General features: G+C 53.5%; 1 protein-coding gene across 6 annotated transcripts in view; it reads right to left on the bottom strand.

The window, feature by feature from the left end:
* Window positions 1–23,011, bottom strand: part of AGPAT4 (1-acylglycerol-3-phosphate O-acyltransferase 4) — a 98,445-nt gene that overhangs the window by 40,379 nt on the left and 35,055 nt on the right. Inside the window, exon 1 of one of the 6 annotated variants that reach the window (XM_089332500.1) lies at window positions 9,622–9,719. The exons of 4 other annotated variants lie outside the window; for them this stretch is intronic. The gene's annotated coding sequence lies outside the window, so the exon portion shown is untranslated. Of the gene's footprint in view, window positions 1–8,718; window positions 8,952–9,621; window positions 9,720–23,011 lie in introns of those variants that run through there. One more of the 6 variants, XM_089332499.1, reaches the window with a different exon arrangement.

Genomic DNA, 23,011 nt, shown 5'->3' with positions numbered 1-23,011 from the left:
GCAGACACCCCAAACAAGCAGCAGCAGGCGATTATGCAGACGGTGCTGTGGGACGACCGAGCAGGAACTCAAATGGGATTACAAACGCCTTCCAAAACCAGCATCCACTGTGTGGGGTGTCCCGCCAGGAGCTCCCCATGGCTCAGAGGCAGCCAGACACACAGCAGACTCCATGCTCCCCAGGACTGGCAGCCTGGGCTGCAATCAGCCATCCCGAATGGCCCACTGGTGCTTCCTAGAACGTATGTAACACCAACAGTTCGCTCAGCACAACGTGTGCAGCAGACACGTGCATGGTGGAACCTCACAGTCCTCGAGGACACAGAGGGAGCAAAGCGGCCATGAGAGACCAGGAGCGTGGAGCTGTGCCGCGTCTCCGTCATTTCCTACCCTTCGGCAGACACGGTTCTAGCGAGGATTCGAGGAAAGCCGTCCTCTCGCGGAACCAGCACCACCCACAGCACAGAAACCTGTGATGCGCAGGCGGCTTCCAGATCCCTCAGGGCTTGTTGCCATGGGCCATTACTCCCGGCCCACTTCGCTCTAGCAGGTGCACGAGGCAGTGGGCAGATCTGCTGTCCGCGCCACTCAGGCGAATTTCCGATGGCAGAGCTCTGCAGGGGCACATGGTCATTGTCTCCCTAGAGCATTTTGCTTTTACAGTGAGCTGGGCAGCCCACCACCAAAGGCCTCATGACTCACATGGCTGCCACATGCCCTGGTGTTCAAGAGCCTTTAAAGGGAGCCGGTGCTGTGGTGCAGCGGATAAAGCCAATGACCACAGTGCTCGCATCCCATATGGGCGACAGTTTGAGTCCCAGCTGCTCCACTTCCGATCCAGCTCTCTGCTATGGCCTGGGAAAGCAGAAGATGGCCAAGTCCTTGAGCCCCTGACCCGCATGGGAGACCTGAAAGAAGCTCCTGGCTCCTGATCGGCTCAGCTCCGGCAGTTGGGGCCATCTAGGGAGTGAACCAGCAAGTGGAAGACCTCTCTCTCTCTCTCTCTGAACCAGCAAGTGGAAGACCTCTCTCTCTCTCTCTCTCTCTCTCTGCCTCTCTGTAACTCTGCCTCTCAAATAAACAAATAAATCTTTAAGAAAAACAAAATAGCCTTTAAGGGGTCTGGAGTTTGGGACCACCCTCAGTTAATGGGCCTCAGTGACACTGTGGTCACAGAACAGCCCTGTGCGTCTCCTAAGGATGCAGTTCTTCATCTCAGGGGAGCTGACTTTGTGCGAGAAGGGACTCTAGCAGCCAGGACGCGGTGTGTGGAGCCCGCACCCCCATGGTGAGCATCCTTAAGAAACCTGGGGACCCGCAGAGTTGGGGGAGGCTGGAGGCAGAGCCAGAGAGAGCAGCTGGGAAGGAGACAGAGCTGTGGGTGGCAGGGAGGAGTGCACCGAGGCCGGGCCCCCGACCTCCACTCGCACTCACCCCATGCCTTGCCCGCAGCCACTCCCAGCCCCTCCTGGTGAGTGCCCCATGCGCTAGTTGTACCTTTCATGCCGTATATTCCCTGTGCCTTTTCTGCACGTAGATACGGAAGTACTTCCACTGTGTGACAGTGGCCTGCAGTACTCAGGGCAGTAACACCCCCCCCCCCCCCCAGGAGTGTAGCCCACCTGCCCCAGGCTGCACCAACTAGCAGGCTACACTGAGTAGGCCCACATAAGTACACCCGACGTGTGCATGATAAAATCACCTAGCGACACTGCCCAGGACTCATTCCCTTTGTCCCGTGACACACGCCTGTATACACGCGTGGCTCCTCGGGGGCACCCACTCAGCGGAGCTGTCCTCAGCAGTGCCCTGGTGTTGGGAGTGGCCAGCAAGGGCAAGGGTACGTGGGCCACACTGATCCTCCCCGCGCCCACTGCCAGCCACAGCAGCCCACCCAGCCCAGGCTCACGCTTGCCCACAGACTTCCTGACTCGGCCTCCGGGGGCGGCCACCGATGCTCTGAGCTCTTGCAGCGGCGAGGCCCGGGGGTGAAGGCGACAGCGAGGGGAAGGTGCCCAGGTGTTTCTCGGGTGGCTGGCTTTGCACAGGGACAGATCTGGGCATGAAGGGTCAGGAAGAAATAGGGACAGAAAGCAAAAGGGGACCTTAAGTTCCAGCCTGGACTTCGGCCAGGCCCGCGAGGGCAGTGTGAGGCCGGGCGTGGCGTCTGTGAGATCATGGCAGCGTGTGCACTTCCTATGCACACGGGACGCATCAGGCAGAGCTGCGTGTGCTTCACGCAGAGCCAGTGTGCGGGGCACCCCAGGAAGAGGCTGGTTCAGTGTTCCCCTCGAACCCTGAGCCACGTCACCCCCCAGTCCTGCAGGCAACTCCTGGCTGGGCAGGGGAGGTTGCTGCTGCTGCTCTCCCCGCCACCCCAACTCCATTCAGCATCTGATGGGAGCAGGCGTGGACCAGGAGGGCAACCGCGTGTTTGTGACCTGCTGAGTGCACACCTCATTTCCTGTCCGCTCAGGATGGCTGTGAAGACAATGACCCGTGCCTCCTCTCCTCCTCAGAGACCACATCTCGTGCCCTGGGCTGAGAATCAGGGACGGGCAAGTCACGTGGCTGGAATTCGACGAGGACACATCTGCACCTGCGGCCATGCACCACCGCCACACAGGCTAAGATGCCAGCTCTCTGTGGCCGTGATCTCTGACCTCTTCAAACCACCTGCTTCAGTATCACAGGTCCCTGTTGCACAGTGGGTCACTGCTCAACCTGAAGTCACACACTTGACCCCGGGGACCGGCGAGAGCGAAGCGAGGCAGGCCAGGGGATGGTTCCACGGCTGCCCGGCACAGCCACCTGCCCCCTCGTGGCCCGAGCCACCCCAGATCGAGCGCTCACGAAGGAAATCTCGTCCCATGGATCGGCTCGGGTTCCGCCGCAGAATCGATCACCGGCCCTTCCTGGAGAGGCAGGCGGGCAGCGCTGCAGGGACTGGCGGCTCCTCAAGAGAGATTTAATTCTGGGCCTAATCAGATGAAGCGAAGGTTAAGAAGCCATTAATGAAAAGTGGCAATCATCCTGGGGCCTGGGTTAATGAGCACTGCCACCCCAAGGGACATGCTAAGTAAGAGCAGAAAAGAAAATTAGAGGAGCCAAGTCACTTGTTTCTTTTTTTTAAGTCATTTTTATTCAAAGAGCACTCCAGGATAAAAATAGAACAGAGAAGGAAGTCATTTGAAAAAGAAAAAAAAAAAAAAAACACCCAGGGAAGATGATGACTTTCTGTTTCTCTTATTAGCCACTTAAGGTTTTCGTGGGCTGCCGTCAGCACACTCGCTGACAGCGAGGTGTGGGGCCGCTCCTGGGGATAGAGAAGCCCCTGCCCCCGGAGCTGGGCTTCCCAGGCAGGCGGCATCTGCACCCCGGGAACTTGCTCCAGGACCGGAGACTGCATCCCCAGCAGCTCCAGGGCGACAGGAGCGGTGGGGAAGCCCCTGTGCCCCGTCAGGGCCAGGCCAGTCCCTGCACTTTAAACACAAAATGCATCAGCAGGCTCCCGATCCGCGCGGCAAAGCCCTCACTTCACAGGCATTTACCTAGAGCCCGGCCACGGGTGCCCTGGCATTTACCTACAGCCCGGCCATGCGCGCCTGGCCATTTACCTACAGCCCGGCCACGGGTGCCCGGGCATTTACCTAGAGCCCGGCCACACGCGTCCCTGGCATTTACCTAGAGCCCGGCCACACGCGTCCCTGGCATTTACCTAGAGCCCGGCCACGCGCGCCCTGGCATTTACCTACAGCCCGGCCATGTGCGCCCTGGCATTTACCTACAGCCCAGCCACGGGTGCCCGGGCATTTACCTAGAGCCCGGCCACACGCGTCCCTGGCATTTACCTAGAGCCCGGCCACACGCGTCCCTGGCATTTACCTAGAGCCCGGCCACACGCATCCCTGGCATTTACCTAGAGCCCGGCCACGCGCGCCCTGGCATTTACCTAGAGCCCGGCCACGCGCGCCCTGGCATTTACCTACAGCCCGGCCATGCGCGCCTGGCCATTTACCTACAGCCCGGCCACGGGTGCCCGGGCATTTACCTAGAGCCCGGCCACACGCGTCCCTGGCATTTACCTAGAGCCCGGCCACACGCGTCCCTGGCATTTACCTAGAGCCCGGCCACACGCATCCCTGGCATTTACCTAGAGCCCGGCCACGCGCGCCCTGGCATTTACCTACAGCCCGGCCATGTGCGCCCTGGCATTTACCTACAGCCCGGCCACGGGTGCCCGGGCATTTACCTAGAGCCTGGCCACAGGAGCCCTGGCATTTACCTAGAGCCCGGCCACACGCGTCCCTGGCATTTACCTAGAGCCCGGCCACGCATCCCTGGCATTTACCTACAGCCCGGCCACACGTGCCCGGGCATTTACCTAGAGCCAAGCCATGCGTGCCCTGGCATTTACCTAGAGCCCGGCCACGGGAGCCCTGGCATTTACCTAGAGCCCGGCCACGTGCACCCTGGCATTTACCTAGAGCCCGGCCACGGGAGCCCTGGCATTTACCTAGAGCCCAGCCACGCGTGCCCTGGCATTTACCTAGAGCCCACCCACGCGTGCCCTGGCATTTACCTAGAGCCCAGCCACGGGTGCCTGGGCATTTACCTAGAGCCCGGCCACACGTGCCCTGGCATTTACCTAGAGCCCGGCCACGTGTACCTTCAGTGCTTACGCCCAGTGTCCTCCCTTGCCATATCTTGGTTCACAAGCCTCCATCCGTCCCTCCCAGGCTCAGCTAGCAACGACACACCACTCCTGCGTCCACCTCCAGGAAGCCTGCACGGCCTCGCCAGCCTCCACAAGGTGGCTCTCGTGCAACCACCCACTGAACTCACACCGTCTGCACTGGGTATCGACTGCTGTCTAACAAGCACCCCCAAACCTGCTGGCTTAGGGTAACAGCAAACGTGTATGGCTCAGGCAGTTCTGGGGGGTCAGGATTCTTGGCTGACACAGTCAAGTCCTGCTGGTAGTGGTGTCTTGGGAGGCTGTAGTCAGGATCAGCTGGGGCCGGCTGAGGGTAGCAAGCTGGTGCCGCCACTGCCTGCAGACTTCACCCCGCCTCGTGGGCCTCCCTGGGGGCTGCTTGAATGTGCTCATGCATGAATGCTGTGATGGCTGGCCGCCCCCAGAATGCGGAAGGGCAGACAGAGAGGGAACCAGGCAGGAGCTGCGCCTCCCAAGCCTTCACCTTGCAAGTCACACAGCATCACTTACACCACTTAACTGTACATAAGACCGTCACTAAGGCCGGCCGACTTTCAAGAGAGGGAGGTCACGGGGCCGGCACTGTGGCACAATGGGTTAGGCCACTGCCTGGGATGCTGGTATCCCGCCCAGGTACAGGTTCAAGTACCAGCTGCTCCATTTGAGATCCAGTTCCCTGTTAATGCACTTGGGAAAGCATGACAGCACGGTGCAGGTGCTTGGGCCCCTAACACCCATGGAGACCAGGATGCAGCTCCTGGCTTCTGGCTTCGGCCTGGCCCAGCCCTGGCCATCACAGCCATTTGGGGAGTGAAACTGTGGATGGAAGCTCTCTCTCTAACTTTGCCCAAGGTTTGGGGAAATCGGGTTCCAATTTTTTCAGGGGACATTGTCAATGACATTTAATAATCACCATTGTTGGGTCATTCAACCCTTGGTCGGGCACTCCTCGGCCCCACGGCTAAGATGCCAGCGTCCCACATGTGAGGGCCTGGCTTCCATAAGTGGCACAAGCCCCTGATTCCAGCTTCCTGCTAATGAACCTCCCGGGAGGCAGCAGTCATGGCTCAAATACTTGGGCTTCTGCCTCCAACCTGGGGATCCGGACTGAGTTCCTGGCTACTGGCTACATCCTGGCAGAGCCCCACCTGCTATGGGCATTTGGGAAGATCTCTCTCTAGGGGCCAGCACTCTGGCTTAGTGGGTAAAGCCACTGCCTGCAGTGCCGGCGGCATCCCATAAGGGCGCCAGTTTGAGTCCCGGCTGCTCCACTTCTGACCCAGTTCCCTGCTAATGGCCTGGGAAAGCAGAAGATGGACCAAGTCCTTGGGCCCCTGCACCCACGTGGGAGACCTGGAAGAAGCTCCTGACTTCAAATAAGCACAGCTCTACCTGTTGCGGCCAATTGAAAAGTGAACAAGTGGATGGAAGACCTCTCTCTCTCTCTCTCTCTCTCTCTCTGCCTCTCCTTCTCTCTGTGTGTAACTCTTACTTTCAAATAAATAAATAAATCTTTTTTAAAAAATCTCTCAAATATTTTTTTAAAAATCGTCCTCCTCAACATATGGTCATTTCTAAGGGTGTGAGTGTGTGTGTGAGCCAATACCGCAGCGCAGCCCCTGTGCTCTTCCAGAACCCAGCCTTTCCCCCACTGACAGCTGGAAGTGGGCCCCGCCCCTCTTCCTGATCTGGGCGGCCTCGGACTTGTCCGTATCAGGGGAACGCGGTGGAAACGCCTGCTTTCAAGCTGAGCTGCCCCGTGAGCTGAAACACGCGCTTCGGGCCCTGCGCTGCCGGCTAGGAGACCCCACGCTCTGAGGAAGCCCAGGCCACGTGGCTGAGCTGCTCCCGTGGACAGCCCCCGCTGAGGTCCCATCAACTGCCAGGCCTAGAGACCCCACTCCCCAATTCCTTCCCCCAGCCCTGGATCCTCCCACCGAGAACCAAGCACCCCGGAGCCGGGTCTGCTGTCCCGACCGGATCCTGTCGAGGTTCCTGACCCAGGGAAGCCACAGGCAAACGGAGCGTTGTTGAGGCCACTGCGTCACGGGTGACTCGTCACCCGGCTTCGGAGAGTGGCAGACACACTGTGGTGTCCTTGTCTGCCGGTGCCTCTGTCTCCTCCACAGTGTTGGACCGCACAGCTTCCTGGCCCTAGGGCTCTGCCACACTGTTAGAAAGCCAGCACCCGGCACGGCGCCTGGCGCGAGATACCTGCTCAACAGGTGTTTGTCAAATGAGCGACGAATGACAAGGAGCACACGGGGTTTTGCTGGCTGGAACTCGTGTGAGCCGCCATGGAGCACCCCCGGCAGACGCCCCACTGCCCACCTGCGCAGTTCGTGACCCCCTCCCACACCTCACCAGGGTGTGTTTCTCCACTCCACCCTTCTTTCCACCTACTGCACTCCCAGGGGAAGTGATGTATTGGAGACGCGCTCTGCCGCTCTGCCCAGGCCTGGGCGCCATCAAGATACAGATGTAGAGGGGCTGGGGCTGTCAAGAGGAGGTAGCACAGTGTCCAGAAAACCCCAGACTCCTCACTTGAGTTCACTCTTTCTATTCTGAATACACAGGCAGGGGCCGGCACCATGGTGTAGTGGGTAAAGCCACCACCTGAGACACCGGCATCCTATAAGGGTGCAGATTTGTGTCCCGGCTGCTCCATTTCCAATCCAGCTCCTTGCTGGTGGCCTGGGAAAGCAGCAGAGGACGGCCCAAGTGCTTACCCCTTCTACCCTCATGGGAGACCTGGAGGGAGCTCCTGGCTTCGGTCTGGCCCTAGCACTGGCTTGTTGTGGCCATCTTGGGAGTGAACCAGCGGTTGGAAGATCGATTTCTCTCTCTCTCGCTCTCTGTAACCATGACTTTCAAATAAATTAATAAATCATTAAAAAAATGACACACACAGGCAGGAAGACATGTTTTATAAACTTGCCTTCTCCTCACTTGCATTCCGAGGAGTTAAGTACACTTACTCTTTACACTAATCAATGTACACAGAGGGGTTAATAGCGTTGACGTTCTCCATCAATGCCCAATATACGTTAACATGTCTGAGCCTGCAAGAGACGGCCTCTAGGATGGCCTGTGACCACTGCCTTCTTAAAGAGCTTCCACTGCCCTGGTGCCTGTATTTGCGAGTCCTTTGGCTCGGATGGGGAGAAAGCCTCCAGCTCCCACGCATGTACTGAGTGTAGCAAGCAGCTCCGCCTTGCAAAGCAAACACTTGGGTTCCCACTTCCCGTCCCAGCCGGATTTATCCTTCAGCTGAGAACAATCACCCAGAAACGGCACTCAATTCTCATTATCTCATTATCCCGTGATGAAGTTTAACTCTCCTAAATTTTGCAAATGCTAATTAAATCCTAAAAGGCACACAAAATGTCAATCAAATGCGATCCGCGGTTGCCCGGCAGCAGCTGCAGGAGAAAGGGAGCCGGGAGCCTCAGCCTCAAAGCCCGGAGGAGCCCTGGGCCGAGGACAGAGGACACGCGCGGGCCGTGGGTGCCCCGGGGGCTCGCGGCGGAGCCAGGGGCTCCCCCAGAGAACCCCACGCATACCTGGATTTTCAGGGAAGCAAAGCTTTCAAGGAGCCTTTGTTCCTTTTGTCCCCATTACCATTACTCCGTACCTATTAAAGCCAGTGGTGAGAATAATTTCAGTTGTGGCCAGAAAAAAAAAAAAAATGGAGAAAACAGAATCCCTCCCCCGCCCACAACTACAGAGTCAGATTTAAGCACCCACCTGGCACGGACGACCGCAGAAAGTTCTGGAGAGAAGCCCAGGATGGGGCAGGCGCCCCTGGGCAGTGTGGACAGAGCGGAGGGTGTGGCAGCCCTCGTGGGGGGTCCCCTCACCCAGGACCACACAGACAGGGACTTGCTGGCAGCCCGACCCTCCCCCACCGGCCACACACAGTGGGCCCTGTGTCCCTGACCAGGGGGCCCTGTGCCAGGCCACCCTCTGGGCTTGGGCAGAGAACCTCAGTCTTGGCTCACCTGGTTTCCTGCCGCTGAGGTCAGAGCGCTCTCCCGAATCAGGGACTCAGGGAACGCCAAGGAAGAGGGGCCCTCTAAGGTCAGAGCTCACCCAGCGCACACCGCGCCTGGCGAGCTACAGTGCGTTTCATTTCTTTCTCCTCAAGACACCCCAGCTGCCGCCGGTGGCCAACTAGACAGACGCCGAGAATTGAAGGGAGACGCAGCAGCACTTACTGGAAGCATTTTAAAATCTCCCACAGGCAGAGCAATCAGACATCCGCTGCAGGTGAATCCATTCTGAGATAAGGAGGGGGGGCTCTAAGTGTGGAAGTTACCACATTAATCACAAACAAGCGTGTACGCACCACGCTTCTACTGCGATCTGTTCAGTCGTTTCTCTGCACTAAGACGCTCACACAGTCCTTCTGGGCTTCCCGTTCGGGGATGAGGTGGGATGGACACGTCCTCCCAGCTGAGCCCGTGGACGTTGCAAAGACAACAAGCGCATGGCGGCAGACTACCGAGGGCCCCTGCGGGTCTGAGCAGCCGCAGCGCCCTGGGCACTCTGCAGGTTTTTTCCTATATCCCAGCCTGGCAACACCAAACAGCCCTCTCCAACTACAGGACCAGCAAGACAGAAAACTTCTGACCACAACTGCCCTGCTCTGACAACACATCACGGGCAAACGCCGGCCCTGCCCGGACCGCCACCGGCCCGCGGCCCGCGGCCCGCGGCCCACGAAGGACGAGGCTGTCAGGAGGCCCAGGGGCCCCAACTCTTCCCCTGCTGGGCGGCATCAGGGAGGGCTGAGTGGGGAGCCCCTCCCTCCACCCGCTGCCCCACCCTGGCAACAGCTCCATTTCCCAGCCAGGACTTCACCCCAGGCCCCAGTGGCACAGTGTGGAAGGAAACCAGCTTACATAGGTCTCCGTAAGAGCCGGTCTTGGGGCCGCTGAGGTGGACTGGGTTAAAGCCCCGGCCTGCAGGGCCGGGATCCCTTATGGGCACCAGTTTGAGTCCCAGCTGCTCCACTTCTGACCCATTTCCCTGCTAATGGCCTGGGAAAGCAGTAGAGGATGGCCAAGTCCTTGGGCCCCTGCACCCACGTGGGAGACCCAGAAGAAGCTCCTGGCTCCTGGCTCCGGATCAGTTCAGCTCTGGCTGCTGCAGCCATTTGGGGAAAGAACCAGCAGGTAGAAAACCTGTCTCTCTACTTCCCTCTGTAACTCTTTTAAATAAAAAAAAATTAATAAGATTAAAAAAAAAAACTAAAAAGAGTCAGTCTCACATCATCATACCCGAAATGTCCAGAATACACTCAACATTCTAAGAACTGGGGAAATCCCGACTTGGAACAAGAGGAAAACTGACACGTGCTGACCTTGAGGTGACACGGATACTGGAACTATCTAGCAAGGATTTTAAGATGGCAATCATTACAAATATTCCCGAAACCAAAAAAGCCAGCCATGCAGATAAATACAAGATACGAAAGGAACCAATGACAATTCTGTTACTGGAAAAGCAGTGAGCCAAAAAAAGAAACTCAAAGGATGGCAGAGAGAAGCAGTGAGGGTAGACAGTGGAAGTCAGTCCATTCAAGCAGAGAACTGGGCCAAAAACCAGCCCTTCCAGTTTCTCAGTGGGATAGCCCCAGAACTCTTGGCTTCCTGGAAAGTGTGAAACCCCTTCAATGTACATGTGCATTCAAGAGCCTGCGTCTTGGCAAATCTTTTTAAAAAAATACTGTACTTATTTACTTCATTGAAAGAGCGCACTCCCATCCCGTGGTTTTCTCCCCAAATGTCTGCAGTAGGTGGGGCAGGGCCGTAGCCACAGCCGAGAGAATGGGGCTCAGTCTGGGTCTCCCACGAGGCACAGCCCCCGGAGGCAGACAGCACACACAGCCTGGTTGGCCCGGGCACACCTGCCGGCAGTGAGTTGAATGCAGGGAGGAAACTGAGAAAATCCCTTCTCCGGGCCGCTCGGTGCTTCCCTCTTGGGCACAGCAAGGCGTCCGTCAGCACCATCTCAGGGTGACCAGGCCCCAGAGGAGCTGCCAGGCTGCCTGCACCAGCAGGCCACGCCCCCTGCAGCTTCCAGACCTCTGGTGCCGGCTTCTCGGGGACAGGACTGAGGCACCGGCAACAGGGCCACGTGCAGTGGTGACGAATCAGTCGCTGACACCCAGCTCCACACGCACACAACACTCCGACTGCCTCTGCAGACCAGCTTCAGTACTGATCTGTTCCCCCGGACGCTCCACGCTTCTCATTTCTACAGACCAGAGTACAATGCTAACGCTCGTTATCAGATGAGCCTCCACAGTCCAGCAAGACACACGAATCATCCCACTGAGTGCACGATCCCACCCCTGCCCACAGCCCCTGTCTTCAAACAAAGAGGTTCCCACCTTCCTGGGGGTTCCAACTCGTCCCACATCCCCGTGGGCACCTCTGTGGATTCCAAGCTCCCTGGGAACACGGCTCCTTCCTTCTCGGCTACGCCACCCTCCGGAGTCTCGGAACACACAGTGGTACCCAGGGATTGGTCCAGCCTCCGGCGCTCCCATCGAAATACCTCGGTTCTCCGTGTTTATTCCCAGGCCGGTCCGTCTGGCACACATCACAGATGCACTTTAAATTCCTAACAAGCTGTCTGAACCTCAGACACTCTGGTCTGTACAGCCTGGAGTCCAGCACACACCTGAACCACTGAGATGCTGGACGCGGCTAAGCTCCCCTGGGCCTCCAGGCAGAAGGATCCCCCTTCCCACAGTAACGGTGCCCAGGGTTCTCAGCAGTGCGAACTCCCTAAGTCCCAGCACCCAAGGGGACTTCAAAAGCCTCATGGAAACACGGAATTAGAAGAAATTTATTTTGGTGCAAAAAGTTTGGAAATGTACACACAGTGTTTTCATGACCTGCATTTCCCACAAACCACGTCGTCACCAAGGCACCGCGGTCTCTGCTTTCCTCCCAACATGACAGCACCTCCCAACCCTCCCTCCGACAGCGCCAGGTCCAGCTCCGCGCACAGACAGCCCTTTCTGCTCGCACAGGGCTGGGGCGCTGCTCGGGATCAGACACGCTGGCGGCTCTCTACTGCTCCGTGCCCAGCAGACAGGGATGGAAGGAAACAAACAACAAACGCCATTCACTACGGCCACATCTGCGAGGCTGCCAGCAGCTGGCTCCCCCTGCCGCTGTCCAACAAAGCAGCCACGCGCTGGTCGGCGCCGTCTCCATTTCAGGAGGACTCTGGGCCCCCCACAGGGATGGGGGTATGGGCGGGTGGTGCTGGTGGTTACAGGGTTGGGTGGGAAGAAATGACAGGAGGCTGAAGCAGGCCAATACTGTCAGGGCTCTTGGTGGAAAGCAGTGAGGAGGGAAAAGCCAGCACAGCCCTGGCCAAGCAATGTCTGCAGCCAGCGCCCATGGGAGCCGGGCAGCACACCTGCCCTGCAACCCCATCGCGCAGTCTCAGGCTCCACTGGCCCTCCCTTGCTTTTCTCCTAATCTACTTAGCAGACACAGACCCCTGTGTTCCTATGTAAGATTCAAGGGGGAGGGGTGCTGTGGCATAGCAGGTAAAGCCACTGCCTGCAGTGCCGGCATCCCACATGGGCACTAGTTCAAGTCCCGGCTGCTCCACTTCCGATCTAGCTTTTGGCTATGGTCTGGGAAAGCAGAAGATGGCCCAAGTGCTTGGGCCTCTGCACCCAGGTGGGAGACCCGGAAGAAGCTCCTGCTTCTGGATCAGCCCAGCTCCGGCCGTTGTAGCCATTTGGGGAGTAAACCAGCAGATGGAACACCTCTCCCTCTGCCTCTCTGTAACTCTGATTTGCTTCCTAGACATACTATCCCCCACCCCAACTATGAAGACCACACTCCACTGCCCTGTAAAGTCACCCACCACTACAGCCAATCCTACACCCTCACATGCCACCACAGCCAAACCTATACCTACACACACCACAGTCAAACCTACACCCTACACCACAGTTAAACCTACATGCTCACACACTACCACAGTCAAACCTGCACCCTTATACACCACCCAACCTATACTCACATGGGCACCACAGCCAAACCTACACCCTCACACACCACCACAGCCAAACCTACACCCTCACACATCACCACAGCCAAAACTACACCCTCACACATTACCACAGTCAAACCTACACCCTCACACACCACCACAGTCAAACCTACATTCTCATTTGAAAGCTCTAACCAAGGTCACAAGTGAAATGTGATGCTTCCGAAACCAATCAGGCACCATGGTTGAGAACTGATTTATTTATAAACCTATCAATAATTAAGGCAACCTGCCTAAAGACAAGCTCATCAACTCCAGCATCAGTTCTGTGCCCCCACACGGGCTGTTTCAGTGGTCTCAGTGGACATCGGGGTGCTTGTGCTAAGTGCCCCACGGAAATCTGGGTGCTTGTGCTAAGTGCCCCACGGGAGGGCATGGACGCAGCATGCAGGAAAGGTCACAGCAGGACTGCATGGAGCTCAAAATAAAGTGTCAGAGCCACGGCTACTGTGTTCTTTTTAAGCACTTTAAAAGGCAGCGTCCTCACCATAGCCTTCACCCGGTGAGAGCATTCGGGTATTTCAACCACGCCCACCCTCTGGGCAAAGGAACCACAGGGCTTGGGATAGGGCCTGACGCCCAGCGGACAGCAACACGGATGTCATCATCAGGTCTCAATGCCACGGCCCCTCCCTTTCCCCTCAAGGAACAGAACGGTGCTGGCACGAGCACTCACCGTGTGGCCAGCAGCTCGGGGAAAGCTCTGCCCAGCCCAGCCCGGCCCAGCTCTACGTAAATCCCCAGAGGAGGAGCCGGGGCTACGGTGTCCCAGGGACCAGGTGGAGAACGTGTCGGCTCTGAACTGTGCCCGGTAGACCTGAGCCCCCGTGCTCTAGAACAAAGGTGTCTGGGATGCCGGCGACCCCGGACACCCTGCCTTGGCGAGGTGACACTGCAGGCTGCTGCTCCCCGCGGAGCATCGAGGACGCGAAGGCCTCTCACCCTGTCTTCAGCCAGAGAGGCTGACGGCGAGACAGAACCGAACACTGCACCACAGGCAGGCGAGGTCCTGGCCGGGTTCATCACAGGTGTCCCTCTCCTGTCACCCTCAGACCCCTCTCCTGGTCTCAAGGACACAGTCTCATGCTGTCTCTGCTAGGCAGGTGGCCCAGTGGTTAGCCATGGATTTAAGGCTATGGAAGAAATGCCGGCTGGAAAGACCAGGGGTTCCCCAGGAGCCTTCTCTCCAGGGGACACGAGATCCGCCCCCTGGGGACAAGGAGGGCTGCAGGTGAGGGTCCTGGGCGCCCCCTGCAGTTTGCCGCTTCCCATGTCCACTGTCCCAGGCCCTGCTTCACTTATTGGTCTTTAGGGAGTAAGAAAAAGGACTCCTTCCCTTGGTTTTACCTGCACGGTCCCCCATGTTCTGTGCTGTCTGCGCAGTACCTCTGGAGAGGGGCCGTGGGGAGGGGACAAGAGAGAGACCTACACCCAACCTTCATCTGGGCCAGCCGTCAGCTAGTGGACTCCACTCTGCAGCGATCCAGCACACAGGAGGAAGACACGACATAGGAGGAGGCAGGTCCTCACTGCCCCCTGCTTCAGTGGCAGCGCGCACAGCTCCCACTTCTGGAGTCTGGGAGTCCAGTGTCAGCCGGACGGGCTCTGTCCGAGGCTGGGAGGGGCGGCTGGTCCCTCTTCCAGCCCCGCCCCAGCTTGTGATGAGGCAGTACATCGTATCTTCCATGCACATCCGTCTGCGTCTCCAGATTCCCCCTCTCTAGGACTCAGACGTATTTAGTGCTGATCCTTCGACCTCAGCTTAGCCTGATCCTCTGCAGAGACCCCGTTTTCCAGCAAGGTCACGTTCACAGGCACCAGGGGTGCAGCCCCTGACCCTGAACACCCAGCTGTCAAGCCAGTCTCCCCTCTCAGCTCCTGCGCCGAGATCCCGCAGTGCTGGTGATGAGAGCTGACCACGCTGTGCTCGGGCCCAGTCAGGCCACTACCTAAAATGCTGTCCATCTCCCTGGCCCCGGGCCTCGGTCACAACCAGTCTGGAAGAGGCGGCCAGGCTGGCAAGGCGTGTCCCCATGTTTCATGTCACAGAGCGCTCACTTCATACACGCATTTTCCTTCTCTACTCCCTTCCCTACTAAGTCCTTTTTTGGTGTTTGGGTTTTAAGTTTCTAAAATACATAGTATGAAATTAAGACATTCAGAAAATATAAAGACAATTTAGGGGCTGGCGCTGTGATGTAGCGGTAAAGCCACCTGCAGTGCCTGTATCCCATCTGGGCACTGGTTCAAGTCCCAGCAGCTCCACTTCCAATCCAGCTCTCTGCTGTGGCCTGGGAAAGCAGTGGAAGATGGCCCAAGTGCTCGGGCCCCTGCACCTAAGTGGGAGACCCGGAAAAAGCTCCTGGCTCCTCCCTTTGGCCTGGCTCAGGTCTGGCTACTGTGGCCATCTAGGGAGTGAACCAGCAGATGGAAGACCTCTCTTCTCTCCCTCTCTCTCTGTAACTTTGCCTTTCAAATAAACAAATCTTTTTTAAAAACAAAACAGAAAATACAATTGAAATAATCATCTCCCACTATAACATCTAAAAACACCATTCTGCTGAATTCCCTTGCATTCTCTGAAACATCAGTGCTGGAGTGGACCAACCACTTGGCGTTCTGCTGGTTTGACTGCACATTGTGCGTAGGGTGTGACATGGTCTCAGGGGAGAATGACCCAGCTGGGAGCCTTTCCATAAAAGATTAGGTGTGAAAAGATTTTTTTTTTTAAGAAAAACAAAGTAACAATTTCTCAAGGCACATTTTGTACAATGTTGCTAAGAGAAGACAAAAATAAAACTTGCAGTAAAACCCTGTTCCCAGTGCTTGGGGCCCACCTGGGGACAGAGTGACAATGGCTGTGAGCCACTGCTGGGCACCACTGTTTGCACACCCGCTCCCCCCACAGGCTCCGTGGATGCCTCTCAAGGTCTCCTTGGCCCTCACCACAGCCTCAAGATACAACAAGGTCCCCAGTACTGGCTGTGTCACCCTGACGTTCCCACACTGGGCACCTAACCCCCACACGCACCTGTGGATGGCATTAGGAGGCGGGAGCTGGGATCTGATGGGGCTTTATAAGAGGAGGAGAGGCCGGAGCTGGTGCCCCCACCCTGTCTTACCAGGCGACAGCCTCCGCCACGTCACGTGGCTGCACGCGGGCCTGCCCCAAATGCCGGCATCACTCCCCGCGCACTCCCAGCCTCTGGAATCCTGAGTTCAACAAACCTCTCTGCTTTATCGGCCACCCTGCCTGAGGGAATCGGTCACCGAGACAGACAGGGGTGAAGGTCACAGTCACATGTCAGACAGTAGGGTTAGGACCGCCCTGCACGGGTCTCTCTCTGATGCCCGGCTGCCCCTTGGCGAAGCGGCATTGGCTGCTTCCTCCACTAGACCTCCTGCCCCTCTTCTTGCCAACACCGCACTATTCCCCTCCTCCTTCAGCCCCCGGATCGTGGTGCCGCTCCGTAGGAGCTCTGCTGTACCCGCCATGGGACAGACGCGCTGCCCTCGCCCTGCCCCACCTCAGCCAGCTTCTGTGGTGCTGCCTTGCTGTGGCTCATGTCCACGCGCCTCCCCGAGGCTCCATCACAGGGCAGAAGCTCATCCCCTTCATCTTCCTACTCCCAGCATCTGCCCCCATGACGAACCCGAGAGCATCTGTGACAAAGAACACGCGCAGGGCAGTGACAGGCAATCCACAAGGGTCCTCTGGGGCTGGGGGTTGCTGAGGCCAGCAGATGTTTGCTGGACGTCCTCCGTGGGTGTGGAAAGGGCTTATCGCACACTATAATGTGTTTCTTTCAAAATGCAGTAGAAACTGCTTACTGTGTGGCTTTAGACAAATCACCCAGTCTTTCCAAGCCTCATCCAACCATGCCACAAAACTGCCCACAGAGTGGCTGTGCACTCACACAAGGAAATGGAAGATTCAGCGGGAAGCCGGTCCACGGGCAACACTGGACAAACTGCAGTAAAAAACAGCCACCTCTGACAAGCCCATAGGAGCCTGGTTCCACAAACAGGGAGGGCTGGGCCAGGCGCGAGCGAACACTTCGGGGTCCAGGTGTCAGCTCCCCTCCTTCCTGTGTGACCCTGGGAAGTCACCGACTCTGTGCTCCAGCACTCAAAACAGTACTTGGGGCAGGAAATCCTCAGCCGGCAGCAGCCGGAGGTCTGCAGAACCCAGGGCAGAGGTGGGAGCCTGAGTCCTGTTCGATTTTGCTCCCACGGACCACCTGGGATCGCTTACATGCAGGCACCTAACTTAGGCCTCTGCAGAGAACCTCAAGATCTAAACGGAAGACACCAGTCGGATCCAAGATGGCGGAGTAGGGAGGGCGCTTACTGTTCTAGTCTAAGGGAAGATGGTTTAAAAAAGTGGAGAGAGCAGTCTCAGGGAAGAGTTAGGGAGAAAATGGCAGAGGAAACTCTATGCAAACTAGAGGGACACAGTGGACCTACGTGGAGGGTGTGGAAACACACAGCTCAGGACCCCAGCAGCCGAGCACCAGCTTTGGAGGGTGAGGCGAGACCAGACTGCAGCAGCCCAAGCCACCAGCGATAATGCTGCGGGAAGAGCCCGGCGTGGGCTCAGCTTGGAGCCTTGTAGGGGACAGAGTAGCAGCCAAACTAGAGGAGAAAAAATGGGGGCACATTTCTCTCTCCCCAACCACCCTGCACCTGCATGCTCTAACAAGCCGAGAGGGCGGGCTTCATTCTGGACACAGGTAACAGCTATGCCAGCTTGTGTCCAGGCGCCTAACCACTACCGAGCAGGGATGCCGGAGTCTGGCTGGGAGAGCGGACAGGAGCTGAGTGCTCACGACTGTGGGAGCCTAGTGTGCTGGGACTGTGAAAACACTGCGGCTGCGTGGGAGGGTGCAGGGTGTGACAGAGACCCAGGGCAGTCACTGTGGGCTGCTCCACATGCGCGAGGCTCCAAGTCCCAGGGGAGGGTCACTGCTGCAGGATCCATGTTCACACCAAGGACTGCACGGATCCTCTGTGTGGGGCAGTGCAGACAAATACTGGATCCCCTGGGGCTAGTGCCCAGGCACTGGTCTCCTTTGAGGAGAGGAGGTGAGCATGAGACCACGCCAACAGAGCAGAACAAACCTCCCTTTGATTTAAAAAAAAAAAAAAAAAAAAAGGAAATTTACCATGCCCAACCTAAAGTCACCTTGGACATCCCCTCACCCTGGAGCACTGAACACAGCTCTCTAGCCACACCCACCACACGCCCCTGGGCATTCACTAAAGAAGCAGACACTACACTAAGCCATGGAGGCACAGTCCAAAGATATAAGCCATCATCATAGGGAAAAACGAAGCAAAAAAGAAACCAAGTATCTCTACAATGCCAAACAATAAGCACAGCAATCAAAGAAACAAGAATAAGGAAGACAACATGATGCTCCCAAAAGAACACAACGCTTCAATACGAGAATGTGAAGGTGAAGAGATAGAAGAAATGCCAGAAATGGGATTCAAAAAACTGATTGCATGATTACTTAGAAGTAATCAGAAGCAAATGCACAAACTAATGAAATCCGTACATGACATGAAAGAAAATTTTCCCCATGAAATTAACATCTTAAAGAGAAATCAAAATGACATCCTGGAAATGAAGAATTCAACAGAACAAATTAAGAAAGCTAGAACAACAGACTTGGTGAAGCAGAAGAAAGAACATCCCAGTTAGAAGACAAATCTCTGGAAATTTTATAGTCAGATCAAAAACAAGAAGAAGTTAGAAAACTGAAAAACACTGTTGGGAATCTACAGGATACTATCAAACAACCCAACATACGAGTCTTAGCAGTTCCTGGAGGTGTGGAAAGAGAGAATGGATTAGAAGGCCTCTTTAGTGAAATAATTACAGAAAACTTCCCTAATCTGGAGAAAGAAATGGATATCCATGTACAGGAGTCACACAGAACTCCTAACAGACATGACCAGAGAAGATCTTCACCAGGACACACTGTTGTCAAACTCTCCACAGTAAACATAAAGAAAAGACTCTAAAATGTGCACAAGAGAAACACCAGGTTACTCTCAGAGGATCTCCAATTAGACTCACAGCTGACTTCCCATCAGAAACCCTACAGGCTAAGGGAGAATGGAGAGATATAGTCCAAGTCTTAAGAGAAAAAACTGTCAACCCAGAATGCTGTACCCTGTAAAGCTCTCATTTATGAATGAAGGTGAAATAAAGACCTTCCATAACAAACAGAAATTGAAAGAATTTGTCACCACCCATCCAGCATGCAGAAGATGCTTAAGGATGTGCTGCACACAGAAACACAGAAACATGGTCATCACTATGAAAGAAGGTAAAAGAAGAAAAGCTCCCAGTAAAAGTACAAAGGAAATAAAAAATAAACAATGGTAATATTTATGGAAAAATGGCAGGGCAAAGTCATTACTTATCAATAATCACTTTGAATGTAAATGGGCTCAACTCTCCAGTTAAAATACACAGACTGGCTGAATAGATTAAAAAACAAAACCCATCTATTTGCTGCCTACAAGAAACATATCTCACCTACAAAGATGCACACAGACTGAAAGTGAAAGGATGGAAAAAATATCCCATACTAACAGAAACCAAAAAAGAGCTGGTGTAGCCATCCTAATATCAGACAAAATAGACTTCAACACAAAAACTGTTAAAAGAGACAAAGAAGGGCATTATGTAATTATTAAGGGATCAATTCAACAGGAAGATGTCACTATTTTAAATGTATATGCACCTAATTACAGGGCACCTGATTATTTAAAAGAAATGCTGGCCGGTGCCGCGGCTCACTAAGCTAATCCTCCACCTGGCGGCGCCAACACACAGGGTTCTAGTCCTGGTCGGGGCGCCGGATTCTATCCCAGTTGCCCCTCTTCCAGGCCAGCTCTCTGCTGTGGCCAGGGAGTGCAGTGGAGGATGGCCCAAGTCCTTGGGCCCTGCACCCAATGGGAGACCAGGAGAAGTACCTGGCTCCTGCCATCGGATCAGTGCAGTGCGCCGGCCACAGCGCACTGGCCACGGTGGCCATTAGAGGGTGAACCAACAGCAAAAGGAAGACCTTTCTCTCTCTCTCTCACTATCCACTCTGCCTGTGGGGGGGGGGGGGAAGAAATGCTAAGGGATCTAAAGGAAGACATAGACTCCAATACAATAGTAATGGGGGACTTCAATAACCCACGTTCACCAATGGACAGATCAACCAGAAAGAAAATCAGCAAGGAAACAGCAGATTTAATCAACACTATAGACCAAATGGACCTAACAGATATCTACAGAGCTTTCCATCTTATAGTCACAGAATACACATTCTTTCAGTGCATGGAACTTTCTCTAGGGCTGATCACATGCTAGGCCATAAAGCAAATCTCAACAAATTAAAATAAAAAAATAAAAATCACACCATGCATCTTCTCTGACTACAAGGGATGAAGCTGAAAGTCAACTCAGGAATCCCTAGAGCATATGCAAACACACGGAGACTGAACAACATGCTCCTGAATGAACAGTGGGTCCAGAAGAAATCAAAAAATTTCTGAAAACAAATGAAGATGAGAACACAACATTAAAAATCTTATGAGAAACAGTAAAAGCAGTGTTAAGAGGAAAGTTTATTGCAACTGGTGCCTACATCAAGAAATTGGAAAGGCACAAAATAAATGAGCTATCAATGCATCTCAAGGACCTAGAAAAACAACAATAAACCAAACCCAAAACTAGTAGGAGAAAAAAATTAAAATTAGTGGAAAAATAAAATTGAAACAAAAAATACAAAAAAGATCAGCAAAATGAAGAGCTAGTTTCCTGAGAAAATAGATAAAATTGGCACACCATTGGCCCAATTAACCAAAAAAAGAGAGAGAGAATGCTCAAATCAATAAAATTAGAGATGAAAAAGGAAATGCAACAACAGACACCACAGAAATAAAAAGAATCATCAGAAACCACTATAAAGAGCTGTATTCCAAAAAACCAAGAAACCTAGAAGAAATGAACAGATTCCTGGGCATATGCAACTTACCTAAATTGAGCCATGAAGACACAGAAAACCTAAAAAGACAATAACCAAATTGGAAATTGAATCAGTAATAAAGACCCTCCCAAAAAAGAAAAGCCCAGGACCAGATGGTTTCACTGCTGAATTCTACCAGAAATGTAAAGAACAACTAACTCCAATTCTTCTCAAGCTATTCAAAACAAATGAAAGAGAGGGAATCCTCCCAAATTCTTTCTATGAAGCCAGCATCACCTTAATTCCTAACCTGAATAAGATATTACAGAAAAAGAGAACTACAGACCAATTTCCCTGATGAACATAGACACAAAAATCCTCAACAAAATCATTCTAGGCAATTGAATCCAAAAATACATAGAAAAAATCATTTACCAGGACCAAGTGGGATTTATCCCTGGTGTGCAGGGATAGTTCAATATTCACACATCAATCAATGTGATACAATACATTGGTGAACTGAAGAACAAAACCATATGATTATCTCAATAGATGCAGAGAAAGCATTTGATAAAATACAACACCCTTTCATGATGAAAACTCTAAGCAAACTGGGTATAGAAGGAACATTCTATACCCAGTTTCTCAAGGCAATTTATGACAAACTCACAGCCAGTGTCCTGTTGAATGGAGAAAAGTTGGAAGCATTTCCAGTGAGATCTGGAACCAGACAAGGGTGCCCACTCTCACCACTGCTATTCAATGTAGTCCTGGAAGTTTTAGTCAGAGCCATTAGGCAAGAAAAAGAAATCAAAGGGATACAAATTGGGAAGGAGGAAGTCGCACTATTCCTATTTGCAGATGACATGATTCTATATAGGGGATCCAAAAGATTCCACTAAGAGTCTACTGGAATTCATAGAAGAGTTTGGTAAAGTGGCAGGATACAAAGTCAACACACAAAAATCAACAGCATTTGTATACAGAGACAATGCCATGGCTGAGAAGGAGCTTCTAAGATCAATGCCATTCACAATAGCTACCAAAAAAAAAAAAAAATCAAATACCTTACAATCAATTTAACCAAGGATGTCAATGATCTCCACAATGAGAATCACAAAACATTAAAGAACTAAATAGAAGAAAACACCAAAAAATGGAAAAATCTTCCATGTTCATGGATTGGAAGAATCAATTATCATCAAAATGTCCAATTTACAGATTCAATGCAATACCAATCAAAATACCAAAGACATTCATCCCTGAAATTCATATGGAAACACTGGTGACCCTGAATAGCTAAAGCAATCTTATACAACAAAAACAAAGCTAGAGGCACCACAATACCAGATTTTAAGACATACTATGGGACAGTTATAATCAAAACAGCCTGGTACTGGAATAAAAACAGTTGGATAGACCAGTGGAACAGAATAGAAACTCCAGAAATCAATCCTTACATCTACAGCCAACTCATCTTTGACAAAGGAGCTAAAGTCAATCCCTGGAGCAAGGACGTCTCTTAAGCAAATGGTGCTGGGAAAACCATATTTCCATATCAGAAGTATGAAGTAAGATCCCTACCTTACACGTTATACAAAAATCCAATCAAAATGGATTAAAGACCTAAATCTATGACTTGATCCCATCAAATCATTAGAGAACATTGAGGGAACCCTGCAAGACATTGGCATAGGAAAGACTTCTTGGAAAAGACCCTAGAGGCACAGGCAATCCAAGCCAAAATTGACAAATGGGATTATACAAAATGGAGAAGCTTCTGTGCTACAAACACTCAGCAAAGTGACAGGGCAACCAACAGAATGGGAGAAATTATTGGCAAACTATGCAGCTAATAAAGGACTAATTACCAGAATATTTAAAGAGATCAAGACACTTAACAAAAACAACCAGTTAAGAATTGGGCAAAGGACTTAAACAGGCATTTTTGAAAAAAGGACATCCAAATGGCCAACAGACACACGAAAAAACGCTCAGGATCACTAGACATCAGGGAAATGCAAATCAAAACCACAATGAGGTTTCACCTCACCCCAGTTAGAATGGCTCCCTTACAGAACCAGCAAACAACAAATGCTGGAGGGGATGTGGAGAAAAATGTACCCTAATCCACTGTTGGTGGGAATGTAAACTGGTGTAGCCACTGTGGAAGACGGTATGGAGATAGCTCAGAAATCTGAATATAGACCCACCATATGACCCAGCCATCCCA

Source organism: Oryctolagus cuniculus, chromosome 5, assembly GCF_051225735.1.
Source record: "Oryctolagus cuniculus isolate XC-2025 breed Fujian yellow rabbit chromosome 5, ASM5122573v1, whole genome shotgun sequence".
NCBI lineage: Eukaryota > Metazoa > Chordata > Mammalia > Lagomorpha > Leporidae > Oryctolagus > Oryctolagus cuniculus.
Note: the sequence above shows the minus strand (reverse complement) of the source record. Positions and strands in the feature narration are given on the sequence as shown.